We start from the raw sequence: 13,077 nt of genomic DNA, 5'->3' as shown, positions 1-13,077 counted from the left end.
ACTGGCAAGACATTCTCTGTGAGAGGGAGAATTACTTGCCGTACGTCCTTTGTTGTTTACTTACTCAAATGCCCATGTGGGCTTTGTTATGTTGGTAAAACAAAAAGAAGAGTTAAGAATAAGATTACACGAACACAAAAGTAACATACGCAATCACGATATTAAGTCACCCGTGGCTAGACATTTTAATGAATTTGGGCATGATATTTGTACTTTGAAATTTCAAGGCATCGAGTTAGTTAAACCTCTTCAACGGGGTGGAGATAGGGAGCGCTATCTTCTTCAACGAGAGGCTTTTTGGATTTATACACTTCATGAAATGAAGAGTTGCCTTTAAATTGTTTTTTTGTGAAACCATGTAATCTGAAATCAATTTAATCAATTTAATTTGTTTAAATTTATTTGATTGGTTATATATATATATATATATATATATATATATATTTTTTTTTTTTTTTTTTTTTTTTTGGTAATTGTTCATAAGGGTCACACGTGAACATTATCTATGGCCTGTTGTGTTGTGTTTATTCCTTGTGTTTCCACAATGTTGGTAACTTGATGCACCTGACAGTGCTGATGATTTGAGGAATGAGGTTCACCTGTGATGTTTTTAAAAAACAATCTTTTTGGTGTTTCACAGTACACACTGATGATGGCTTCCGAAACGCGTCTGTGTGGACATGGTTACAATAAGTCTATGAAATTATACTTTGAGAGTGTGGTTTTTCATCTTTATTAAGGATGATTTTCACATCATTTTGAAGAAAAAACCCTAGGCGACAAAATGCATTATTCGGAAGTCTTGTGGACACATATTTAGTAGTTTTGTGGCCTTACTTCAGAAACTTTCATTTTTAGTTTTTTCAATAACCATGCATAAACATTATTCTCTCAAAAATACAAACATGTACATACATGTTGCTCACATATTATGATAGCCCTGTTTGTGCTAAATAGAGTGTAATTACACCTTTGCCATTAATATTGTTATAAGCAACTGAAAAAAGCACAAATCTCAGGGCATGTCAAAACATCTCAAGGACCCCAAAAACACCTTAGACCCCAGAGGGTTAAGGATAGTAAAAGTAATTTTGTCATAATATTGTTTTGAACTGCTTGCTATTTACAATGGATACTATTAACTGATTTCATTGTGTGATTTTTTTTATTTATTTTTTTGCAGGTGCGGTGAATTGTATTAAAACCAAACCAAAAATCCTAATAATCAAACTAAATCATAATAATTATTAATGTTAATAAAAATATAGGGAACCCACAACAATTTTAAAAAAATATAAAATGTCTTTTTTTAATAAATAGATAATAACAAATGAGATTTTAGTGATATTTTGACCACTCAAATAGCAAATGTCCCCCATTTTAATTTCAGAAATCTGATCACTGTCATGTCTGTTGTTGGTTTTGTTCATGGTTCATATATTTTATTTTGTAGTCAATGTTCCTGTGTGTCATGTGATTCCCTTATACCTTCATGTGATCTTGTCATGTGCTTCCCAAATCTTATGTGTTATGTTGTCATTGGTTCATTGTATTGATTGTTCACAGGTGTGTCTTGTTTAGTTATCAGTGTTTGCATCTAAATATAGGCATCTAAATTAGAGAGCAGGCATCCTTTCGAGGCAGGAGCTGAGGCCTGGGGAGTGGAGACTCCACCTTGAGGCTCTCGAGGCTCCTCCTCTTCTGGCTCTGAGGTGGACTGCTCAGTCTGCGCTGACTCCGGGACGGACCTGGCATCAAGCTTTTGCTCGGGACAGATGTGGCAACTGGATCAGGCTCCAGGACAAACATAATGGCTGGCTCTGACTCCATGGATGGAGGGGGCTCTAGCGTGGATTTCATGGTGAGCGTGGGCTCGGGCTATGATTCCATGGTGGACGTGGGCTTCATCTCTGGGTCCATGCTGGAAGTTCTCTCTATCTTAGCGGGACACTCCGGGCTGCGATGATAACTCTTCCAGTCTGGAGCTCTACCTTCTACCTTCCCCAGTAAAGATTGGCTACAGGTAATTCATGTTCTATTTTTTACACAGCAGCAGCATGTCTTACTTGCTCACAGCAGCGTGTCATGTTTGTTTTGGCTGTAGCAAGTCCCATACTCCAAAACTCACACTGCAATAACCTACATAATAAACACATGCTGTACTGCCATACCTTTAATTGATGTAGCTTACACTTATATACTTGTACACTTAAACACTTATACACTGCAGCAGTCTGTTTTTTTGTTTGTTTGTTTTTTGCGAAAGGACCTGTCAAAATCTCCATTACTGTAAGTTGCCTTAAATTATGATAAGTTTAAGTAACCATCAACTTCATTTACTTTAGATAGATTAAAAAAGGAATTCAAATTGCCATCATTTTCATTTCATTTTGTGAGGTGAACTCTGGAATAGCCTACCCTTAATGGGTCAATATTAGCAGAAGATTGAACTTGATGCATTTTAAAAAAGGTATTTAGAAGTTTTTGTTTTAAACTTTTAAAAAAGTAGGATAGGTGTCTACTTACCACAACTAAAAATGACTAATAAAATACCTGACAATATATATATATATATATATATATATATATATATATATAGATTAATCCAATTCACATTTATTTGTATACCGCTTTTCACAATACATAATTTTGTCAAAGCAGCTTTACAGAAAATGCTGCATGTCTACATTACAATTTAGAGTGATTTGTTATCAGAGGTTACTGTGTCCAAGTTATGTATTTTAGAAATGTACATATACTAATTACCCAGTTAGCTAATAATGTATTAATTTAAACAATGTATTAATATATGGCAGAAACAATGAGCACATTGAAGTAATGAATACATGTTTGTAAACAAATGATTAGGATATATAGAAAATAGCATTGTAGCTAAATGTAGCATTATAACATTATATCTTTTTTTTTTTTCTGTAACCATTTTGAAATATGACATGATAGACAATGACATAGAAGTAGGTTCCATATTAATAAATCATATGGTGTGTTATTGTTATATGAGCACTTGAGTGAGTAATGTGCTTAGAACAATGTTATTACCATGCTATTTTACTTTGTATAATTATTTATGTGTTCTGTTCTTTTTTGTCTTTTGATACACTTTGTCTTGAACACCATATTGTGACAACTCAATGCAAATTAAAACTCAAAACAAAACAATACACAGGGGGTCACCCTGTGAAGGTGATGCATAATTGGGACTATTTATCAACATTGCTCTGGTCAGTCCTGACAAGTACATGCTTTTTTACCTGATTCTCATTAGTACTATCTGTAATGAGGGAACTTGGAAATCTGTTCATTTGCATACAGTACACCAAGTGAATAAAGAGAAGGGGCCTCTTGGGGTTTTATGTCGCATGTGTTGTATACTGGGTGGAGCATCATTTACAAAGATTTAAAGATTAATGAAAAAAGGCAGTGAAATTGTTTATAGGTTTTTGTTCAGGGCAAATATGATTGTGGATATACAAACTAAGTAATTTAGGTGTTCTTATGTGTGTGTGTGTGTGTGTGGGGGGGGATTAGTATGCTTTTTATCTGGCTTAAAAGCATACTAGAAACAGTTTCAGAACTGTTTCTGAAAAGAATACTTGGAAAAAGGCTATGGTGCACTTAAAGGCACTATTACTTTTAAGCAGTGCTGAATGCAGAGTTCTAATGAAAACCTATTGAGGCATCAAGGCCCAGAAAGCTTTCAGTGTCAGTCATTCTACCCATTACCACGCATTTAATGCAAACTGACTGAGACTGCATGTTAGCATGAGGAAGAGAGCGCAGGTTCAATAACAAGGTCAGTTTACACAGCACACTCCAGCTCTGATAATCCTGAGATATGTTGACGCTCTGCATACACTGTAAATTGTTTGCCAATAAGCAGACATTTGCTCAGTGGCACTGTAAAAGAGTAGCCTGGATGCCAGCCGAACTTAGCCCCGGCCACAAAATTTTTAGGTCGGGAAGTTCGGTCTGGACTCGATCCGTTGAGGAGCTATTATGCCCGAACAAAAATTGTTCGGACCAATCAAATTGTCAGGGCGGGCTTTATACGATGATGGACAGATGAGCAACGGTAACGTAATCATCCACGTCATCAACGAGCACTTGGGTTGAATTCAAATGACTGCCGCTGGAGAATTGAGATTTCACGAGTTCACGCTTACAAATAAGTCAGATAGAATAAATGCATATTTGGCGTGCTGTCTGAGGAGAGGGCTCGGGCTCGGTGTTCGGCCCGAACCCAAAGTACTCCCCCCGTATTCATGGCTGTGGAAGAACAAGCCGAGAGTGAGTGGAGGGATGCTGAAAACTGTCAAGGAATGTTAGGTGAGTTGACTGAGTGAATATATATGCTTCCTCTCATGCTGATAGTGTAGACCGTAGACGGTTATTGTTTGATGACAAGTTGATTGGATTGATTATTTGAACGTGCTCCTCCCGAACTTTGTTTATGAAACATCATGTGTAGATTCCGCCAGGCTAGTAAAAGAGACAAAGGACAAATCTTTGAACCATTAACCCTTAAATGCATACCTCAATTCTTTAGTGACCCGGGTTGTAATTCCCTACCTACCCATTTTTTTTTTTTTTTTTTAATTAGACAGCCTTCTTTGTATTTCTTCAATCAATTTATTATAAATATTATAACAATATAAAAATAATAATAATAATAATACTGCACAACAATAATTTAATCTTTGATGACAGAATAAGTGCAATTCACCTTTATTCCACAATGTGCTAATGTCTGATACACGACGAGAATACTTTTTGTGCGCAAAAACAAACAAAAATAACGACTTTATTCCACTATTCATTTCCTTCTCTCTGGGCCTCGTAGTGTTTTTGCGCTGCGCGTCTGTGTTACACGTCATCACGCATCACACACATGACCAGCGTTGGCCAATAGTGAGCCTACGTGGTGACGTGCAACACAGACGCGCAGCGCAAAACACTACGTGAACCAACTAGAGGCCCAGAGAGAAGGAAATGAATAGTGGAATAAAGTCATTATTTTTGTTTGTTTTTGCGCACAAAAAGTATTCTCGTCACTTGATATACTTAAGATTGAGCCACTGTAGTCACTTGGACTATATTAACAATCTCTTTAATAACTTTTCTGGGCCAGCAAGTTTCAATCACATAGAAACCTATGGAGGAGTGATCAGCTCTCAGATTTAATCAAAAATATCTTAATTTGTGTTACGAAGATGAACGAAGGTCTTACGCGGTTGGAACAACATGAGGGTGAGTAATTACTGACAGAATTTTCATTTTTGGGTGAACTAACCCTTTAAGAGAACAATAGAAGCAACAAGTGCAGTGACAAGTCCCAGTTAGTGTAGCACAGTACACAAGTTTATTTATTTATTATTAAAACAAAGATTTAGTATTATTGGGTCAAGTGTTTATGAAAAGATGGATCTTTAGCAGTTTCTTGAAAATGTGTCTAGTTGGGCAGGTCATTCCACCAGCAGGGAACAGTCCAGGGAAAGGTCAGTGAAAGTGATTTTGTGTCTCTTTGGGATGATGGCACCACAAGCTTCTGGAGACACATAGATCTGAAGCAGTGAGTTTAGGTCTTGCTGCAGCATCTGGATCAGTTGCAGAGATTTGACTGATGCTGGAAGAGCTGCCAGGAGAGCATTACAATAGTCCAGTCTGGATAGAACAAGAGCTTAGACAAGGAGTTGTGTGGCTCTGATAGGAAGAGCCTGATCTTTCTGATGTTGTATAAGGCAAATCAGCAGGATCGCATGGTTTGGCTGAAAGTGAAACCATAAGCAGTTCTGTCTTGGCAAGGTTGAATTGAAGGTGAAGGTCATTCATCCAGCAAGAATTTTCCATCAGGTAGGCTGAGATGCGAGCAGCAACTGTCAGATCCTCTGGCTGGAATGAAAGGTAGAGATATATGTCATTAAGTGATAGGAAAACCCATGTTTCTAAATGACAGAGCCTAGTTACAATACAAAAAAAAAAAAAAAAAAAAAAAAAAAAAAAATTAGATGGGTGAGTGGAATCTAACACAATCGTGGTCTTACTGTAGCAAAACCAAACCTTGTGCAGCTCCAGTGGCCTCACAAGGATCAAATGAATATTCACATGGGAAAATATAGTATAAAACAAATTAAATTTTCTGCCACTTTTAGTGCAATCATATGGAATCAGAAGACTCTGCCATTACAATATTTTAAATTACTTCTTCCCATACCTTGTTTGCCATGATCATTCTGCTTTCCACCTGACCTGAAATCACACAAAAAAATAAACAAAAATAATATATATATATTTTACAACTCAGTATTACATTTACACATGTCAGAATATGTTCCACTGGGACAATGCAAAACCTCAACTGACTTTATAAGCCTAATATATGCACATACATTCTATAGCTAACGTTACGTGTTGGCAAGCAGATGCAGCCAGAATATTGTAACACAAAGCAGATGGTCAGTTCTGCTATTCTGATTAAATTACTCGAGTCTAATTTACAAACAACCCTGTTTCTTTCTGGATTGCGACACAAAGCACATGGTGTCTGCCGCTGATTAAATTACTGACATTCCAATCAACAAATACAGGCTCTCTTCTCTACGACTGTGACACAGAGCAAATGGCGCCTACCATTTGCGTAAATCATTGATCTCTGATCTGAGAACACAGATCTCTTCCTGAGTAAACAAAAAGCATTCTGTTTGACTGTTCGGTTAAGATTTGCTGACCAGCGAGGCGTCATTCTGGCTGGAGACCACGCTGAGCCCCTGGGGATTTCACTAGCGCGTATGACACCTCGAACAAGCCACCATTGTTTTAACAGATGTTCGACCAAAGTCCACTGATTGTTAAACTCATCAATTCTAGGCAACGCACACACATACTGATTTTCCCTGAGGGGGGATAACGCGAGTTCACCCAGTAGCCATCCAGCCGCGTGGACTGTGAATGACTTTGCGCACCAACACACACACACACACACGCAGAAACCCACTACAGAAAAGGACTTGTTACCCATAAAGTCACTCTTAAATGTACTAAATATATCCCTTTTTGTGTTAAGAGGTGTTTATAAACCATAGGAAAGCATATATGTCCTATTGTAACATTAATCGAACTGCAAATGCCTATACTAATGCATAATAATGTATCTTTGCATTGCTACAACGTCTATATTCTATTTTTGATATCTCTGTAATCCTCTCAATCTAACGGAGTTGAATTCCGATAGCAGAGTGCAGTAATGTGCATTGTTTTATACATTTCATATGTCTCGAGCAAATTCGATCTCACTCATGACTCATTCGAGTGGGCGTGTCTAACAGGACAAAGGAAAATCTTCCGCTCGGAATGCTCTAAGATGATTCGTCCTCCACGAAAAAGGGGACGAGGGACACTGTACACGGGACAATGATAAAGTCCGAACCTTCAGTTTCCTCTCTCTTCTCTTCGGTCAAACTTCGGGAAAACACCAGCTTCGGACAGGCTTCGGCCATCGTCTTCGGACGCGCACCTCTGCGTCACTCCCGACCTTTCCTTTCTTTTCTTTACTAAGTTTTATTTTCATATGTCTTTCTCTCTTCTCCCTCCTTCGACTCCTCCGAAAACTTTGGAAACCCAAGTCCGGACCGGCTTCGGCCTGCTTCTCTTCTCTTTTATTTCTTTGTATGTTTTCTATAGTCTAGTTTCGTTTTCCTATTCGCCTCTGTTCATTCACGAGCTGAATGAACTTAGCCTGAATCCTTCTCGGTAACGTTACGTTCAAATGAACCTTCACTTTCCCTCGCTCATCCTCACTCTCTCATCCTATCGTAATGCGTTATTCATCTTCTTGTAATGTGTTTTGTCTACTTTTGTCTTAATGTTGCTGTATATATTCTGTGTATAACTGTAGTATGTATTAGTTCAATGATTAAAATCCATTATATCCTAGATTGATTCTGTCTATATTTCTCACATTGCGGGTCCCTGAAATGTTTGATCTAGCTACAAGCTTTTCAATTTGATGACGGTTTTAGTAACCTAAATCTTATAACAAGAAGGTGATTTTTCCTGGCCAGAAAACTGATCTTCTTGGAATTATAAGAAGAAGTTGATAAGTTAATCTTACGGTCTTTGCTGGACAAACAACTGTTCGATAAATACATTAATTTCCAGTAAAATATATCAGGATAATTGATCTGAAGAATGACATTGATATATTCAATTTATCTATTTTTCATAATTTTAATGTAACTGTAATATGCAATATATATATTAATCATATTCCTGATTAATTATTAAAATTCCCTGTATATCATTTGAGCTAATGCGTTTACGTTACAATATGCAATTTATCATGTGGTGTTCATATTCTAGTCTCATGTGTTTTCCTGTATCATCAACGAGTACAGTATTTACTGAATTCGTTTTCTTAACGGTCTTGATAGCCACGTTAACCCTTATGAAAATGAACTATGGTTTAACCAAAAAAAAAACGTTAGGTAACGTTAGGCCTATTTGTAGTATAACTGTGGTTATTAAAAATGGTAATAAAAATTCGCCAAAAACGTGGTTACTATTTTTTAAGAGAAGAGTGTTCAGCTTCCAGACAGTGTTTCAAAATGTCCCGCCATTTAAGAGATTGATTTACTGACAGATAGCCTACTATCGCGTATTAACAAAGATTTTACACAATTAAACCGACTTTATGTATAACAAGTCTACGAAAGCTTGTTTTAGGTCTTTTGAGGTGTGGGATATCTTTCTTAAAACAGATGGAAAATATAAAGATGCATGCTACATTTTCAGTGTTTTGCCTCCAGCTCTCGCCAGTTAACTGAACATCATTTAAAATGCTAACGTTAGCTTGAAAACTGTAACGTAAACTTAACACAAATGTAATATAAAATATCGTTCACATGTAACATTAGACTCTTACCTCAGCCGGTGATCGGTTGGCATGATGCCCGCTGTGACGAACCAGGCTCACTGAAAAGGGCGTTATTTCCGAAGAATCCAAACCAATGACATTATATAGATCAGTGATCCAAACGGACTGACAACAGGGCTCCTGCTCACGGCTGCTCTCGACGAATACGATTGCTTTGAACCACTGTTAATCTCACAATCCACTTCAGGAGAGTAGACTGAATTCAAATCTCCCGCTTGCCCTTGATACAGATCCAAACTCCACTCGACTGATCAGCTAACCGTTGTGGGCGGGACTAAACAGCAGAAACGTAATGGTGGCGAATTTGAATCTGCGTCATCGCGCGCGCGCACACACACACACACACAAAGCCCTGAATGTGCAGCAACGGAGATTTGGAAAAATATTAATAAAATATACATGAAATTATGGGAGAATAAGACAATGAAATAATGATCAAAATGAGCATCTATTTGCAAGACAAGATTAAAAGACTATAGCCTATGCAATAAAAAAGAATTCAATACAGGTCTACTGTAGCCTATGTAGGGTAGGCTACTGTATGTACAAATACTATTATTTAACCTTAAAAAAACTCACTTTAACCCCCACATGCTTAATAATCTGTAAGGACAACATATTGAATAGATGCAGATTTCTGCAGTTATACCTTCTTTTCTTTGTTTTCTAATTTTACAGAAAAAATCTGTAAAATATTACTTATTATTATTGTAAAAATACAGACAAGTTCCTTTTAAAAAACGTAAAATTGATGTAAAACCAAAATACAAGCAATTACCTGTAAATTTAATAGTGGACCTTTAAATTACAGCAAATATCTGTAAAATAACAGGCATTGTATAATGACAAAACGGTAAAATTCTGTAAAAAAATACAGACCATTACCTGTAAAATTACACTTTTTTTTTTTTACAGTGAGGCAACATGAATAAAACCCCAAAATGTAGAAAAAAAAAAAGTGAATATGTGTTCTTTCAAGCTGCAATAATGAATATGAGAAAATGTTGAAAATATACATTAAGATGTTTATTTTATTACATTTTGTTTACTTGCGGCAGTGAGTTTCTCCCGAATTTACCAAGAAGTTAGCATTCCAACGCGACATGCCGATATTCGTCTGTTTACTGAAGTCTGTCATGACCAGTATCATTGTAAAGCTCTGAGTCTCCTGCACAACGCTATGTAACCCAAACATGGGCATTTCCTTTCTATCAGTAACCAATCGTGAATGTCCAAAGGGGGATTTAAAGCTAACAACAATTTAATACAAAAATAATAGTAATACAAAACAATAATAACAGCAAGAGAACCAATAAAAAAAAAAAAAAAAAAAAAAAAATATATATATATATATATAATGCCCATTATATATATATATATATATATATATATATATATATATATATATATATATATATATATATATATGCATGATTTTGCATATATTTTCAGTAGATCTGAACATATGATAAAGCCAGGTGCAAAATTCTTTTTTTCATTTTGTTTACACACAAGATGAAAAAAAAACAAACAAAAAAACAATAAATCAGAGGGATTTCAGGATATATGCTTTCATTACCTAGGAAATCAAAATATACTGTCCACAGCCTTAAAAAATCAATTTTCGCCATATATATATATTTTTTTAATTAAAATGTCACATAAATCAGGCCAGGAATGATTTATTAACAAATCCTTCTGAAAATATCTTCAGAATACTGCTAAGTGTATAACTGGAAAGTTTGGTGTACACAGGTGCTACATAGGCTGAGATGTTTGTACTGGAGAATGACAAAAAAACTCATTTTGAGAAAACGGCAGTTAAAGATTTAAATTATTTTTTTATTTACATGCATTATTATTAATATTGGTATTTATATATTATACATTATATATATAGAGATAATGCCTAATTTGCATAATTAAACATAAACATTTCTAAAACTTGTAATATTTTTTTAAATATATACTTGTGTAAGTAATCAACTGAGGAAGTTTCATGGTGATATCTATTATTAAATTTGTTTACCCTATTCACCTGTAGTGTCTCACCTTAAGTGTAGCGTCTGTTCTCTAACTGAACGATATGTTTTTTAACCGTTGTAGTATCGTCAGGAACCTTTACACCTTCCACATCCACTACAGAAGGTTGAAGAGGCTCATCCAACACTGAACTGATCACTATGGCTGGTTTAACACTGTTTGGTTTGCAATCATGGGACATGTAAGGTTTCAATACATTTACATGACAAATTTGAGTCAACTTAAATTAAGTGGAAATTTCATAATTAAGGACAATGCACGCACAACAGTATATGGTCCCACAAACATAGCGCAGAACGGGTAACCAGGCAAAGGCAACAATGCCGAAACTTGATCCAATGAAATACACACTATTTAGAATTATCAAAATATTATTGTTATTTATTTATTTTATTTTTTATCTTAAGCTTAGCTTTTTCCAAATTTTCTCTTGCTGATTGACCAGCTAGAAACAATCATCTTTGAAAACCGTTCACATATTCCAGCAGACTTTTTGGTGGCTGTTTACCTTTTAACTGATCGCATACATCAGCAAGCGGACCGCACACCTTATGTCCAAAAACAAGTTTGTTTGGAGTAAAACCCAAACTAGACTGAGTGACCTCTCTAGTGGCTAACAGAAGCCACGGAACCCCTTCCCCCCAGTCTCGATTTAACTTGATTTACCCCATTTACTAAATGAGACTCCAAAATAAACTTGTGCAGAGGAACAGATCATGTTTGAAGTGCTTTACTGAATCAAAACATTCTTACCAACATATATAACTTCTATTTTCATTTATGTTGTCTTCTTTGTAATGTATGATCAAATACTTTCCACCATCCTCAAACCCACAAGATTCCAGTAACTTAAAATCAATGTGAAATACCATTTGCAACCGATTTCATCCTGTAATCTGATTTCCTGTTTATTCCTATTTACTTTAAATAAATAGTTAATCTGGAAACCAAGGATATATTTTGAACAATCTTTATGCAATTCTTTAGCAATGACAAATCATAGTTCCCTTTCAGTCGCTCACGTTCGACATAGTCGACGTGTTGACTGATCGGGATCACGCTTAGGGAGCCTGTCATCTTCGAGTACTGATAAAACCATAGACAGTATAAACTGAACACAGCGACCCCATAGGTTTCATCGGATAAAAGTGAAGCAAATTAGAAGCTCTCACTTCCTGATGGCTGAGCGTACTGTGCAGACTCAAACTGACCTTGACGACGTAGATGTCATGTGAGCAAACTGTATGTCTTCTAGTAGCTGTGCCAAGAGAAATCTGAATCATTCCCTTCCGAAACTTGCAGAGACGGAGAGTGTGAGTAGGAGGTGTCCTTGAGCAAGGAGCAGGAGCAACTTTTGCTAAGTATTCTGATTAATTATTTTGTCATTTTGCCTCCACGTCCCCCCGATTGCCCGCGAGCTTCTCCTCCTGTCCATACGGTAATTTCTCTACTGTGCAAGAGAGAGTCGCGTGGTTATGACACAATCGTTAGCCTATTTTTACAAAAATGGCTTCTACGGGGCCATAACGTAAGATACAAGGTAATGGAGCCTTTTATACATTGTCGTGTTTCTTTAGAAATAAATAATGGACAACGCCTCAGATGTAAAGTTATTCGCTGTCAAAGTGACGCCAAAATGAATGGGAGTCAATGGAATGCTAACAGCAGGTGGGGGTCTGGTAATCAATGGCGGCGGCAAAAATTTTTACGAAACATTGGCCCCCTGGATAAAACGAGCCAATGCACATTTGCATCTCGCGCTCCGCCGCAGCGCGGGTATAAACACGGAAGCGGATGCACGTACCACTTGTCTTTCGCTTCGGAGCTGATCGGTCTTCATGACGGTGTCTCTGAAGAGTGTTGATTCATTCAACGAGCAAGTGTGTTGGTGCTTCTTCTGGAAGTCTCTCCCAGTGCTGGTGGTTCTACAGCGCGAGTGCAGCGGTGAGTGCAAAATGTGCAAAATGAGTACAATAATAACTACATAGTGAAAATATCTTTATAGAAAAATCCTGATACTGAACATGTTATTGCATTATCATGAGCGATGATTTTCCCTTATGAAAATTAACCATTGTTTTACT

Source organism: Abramis brama, assembly GCF_963993115.1.
Source record: "Abramis brama genome assembly, chromosome: 2".
Taxonomy (NCBI): domain Eukaryota; kingdom Metazoa; phylum Chordata; class Actinopteri; order Cypriniformes; family Leuciscidae; genus Abramis; species Abramis brama.
The sequence above is the reverse complement of the archived record's forward strand: the minus strand, read 5'-3'. Positions refer to the sequence as shown.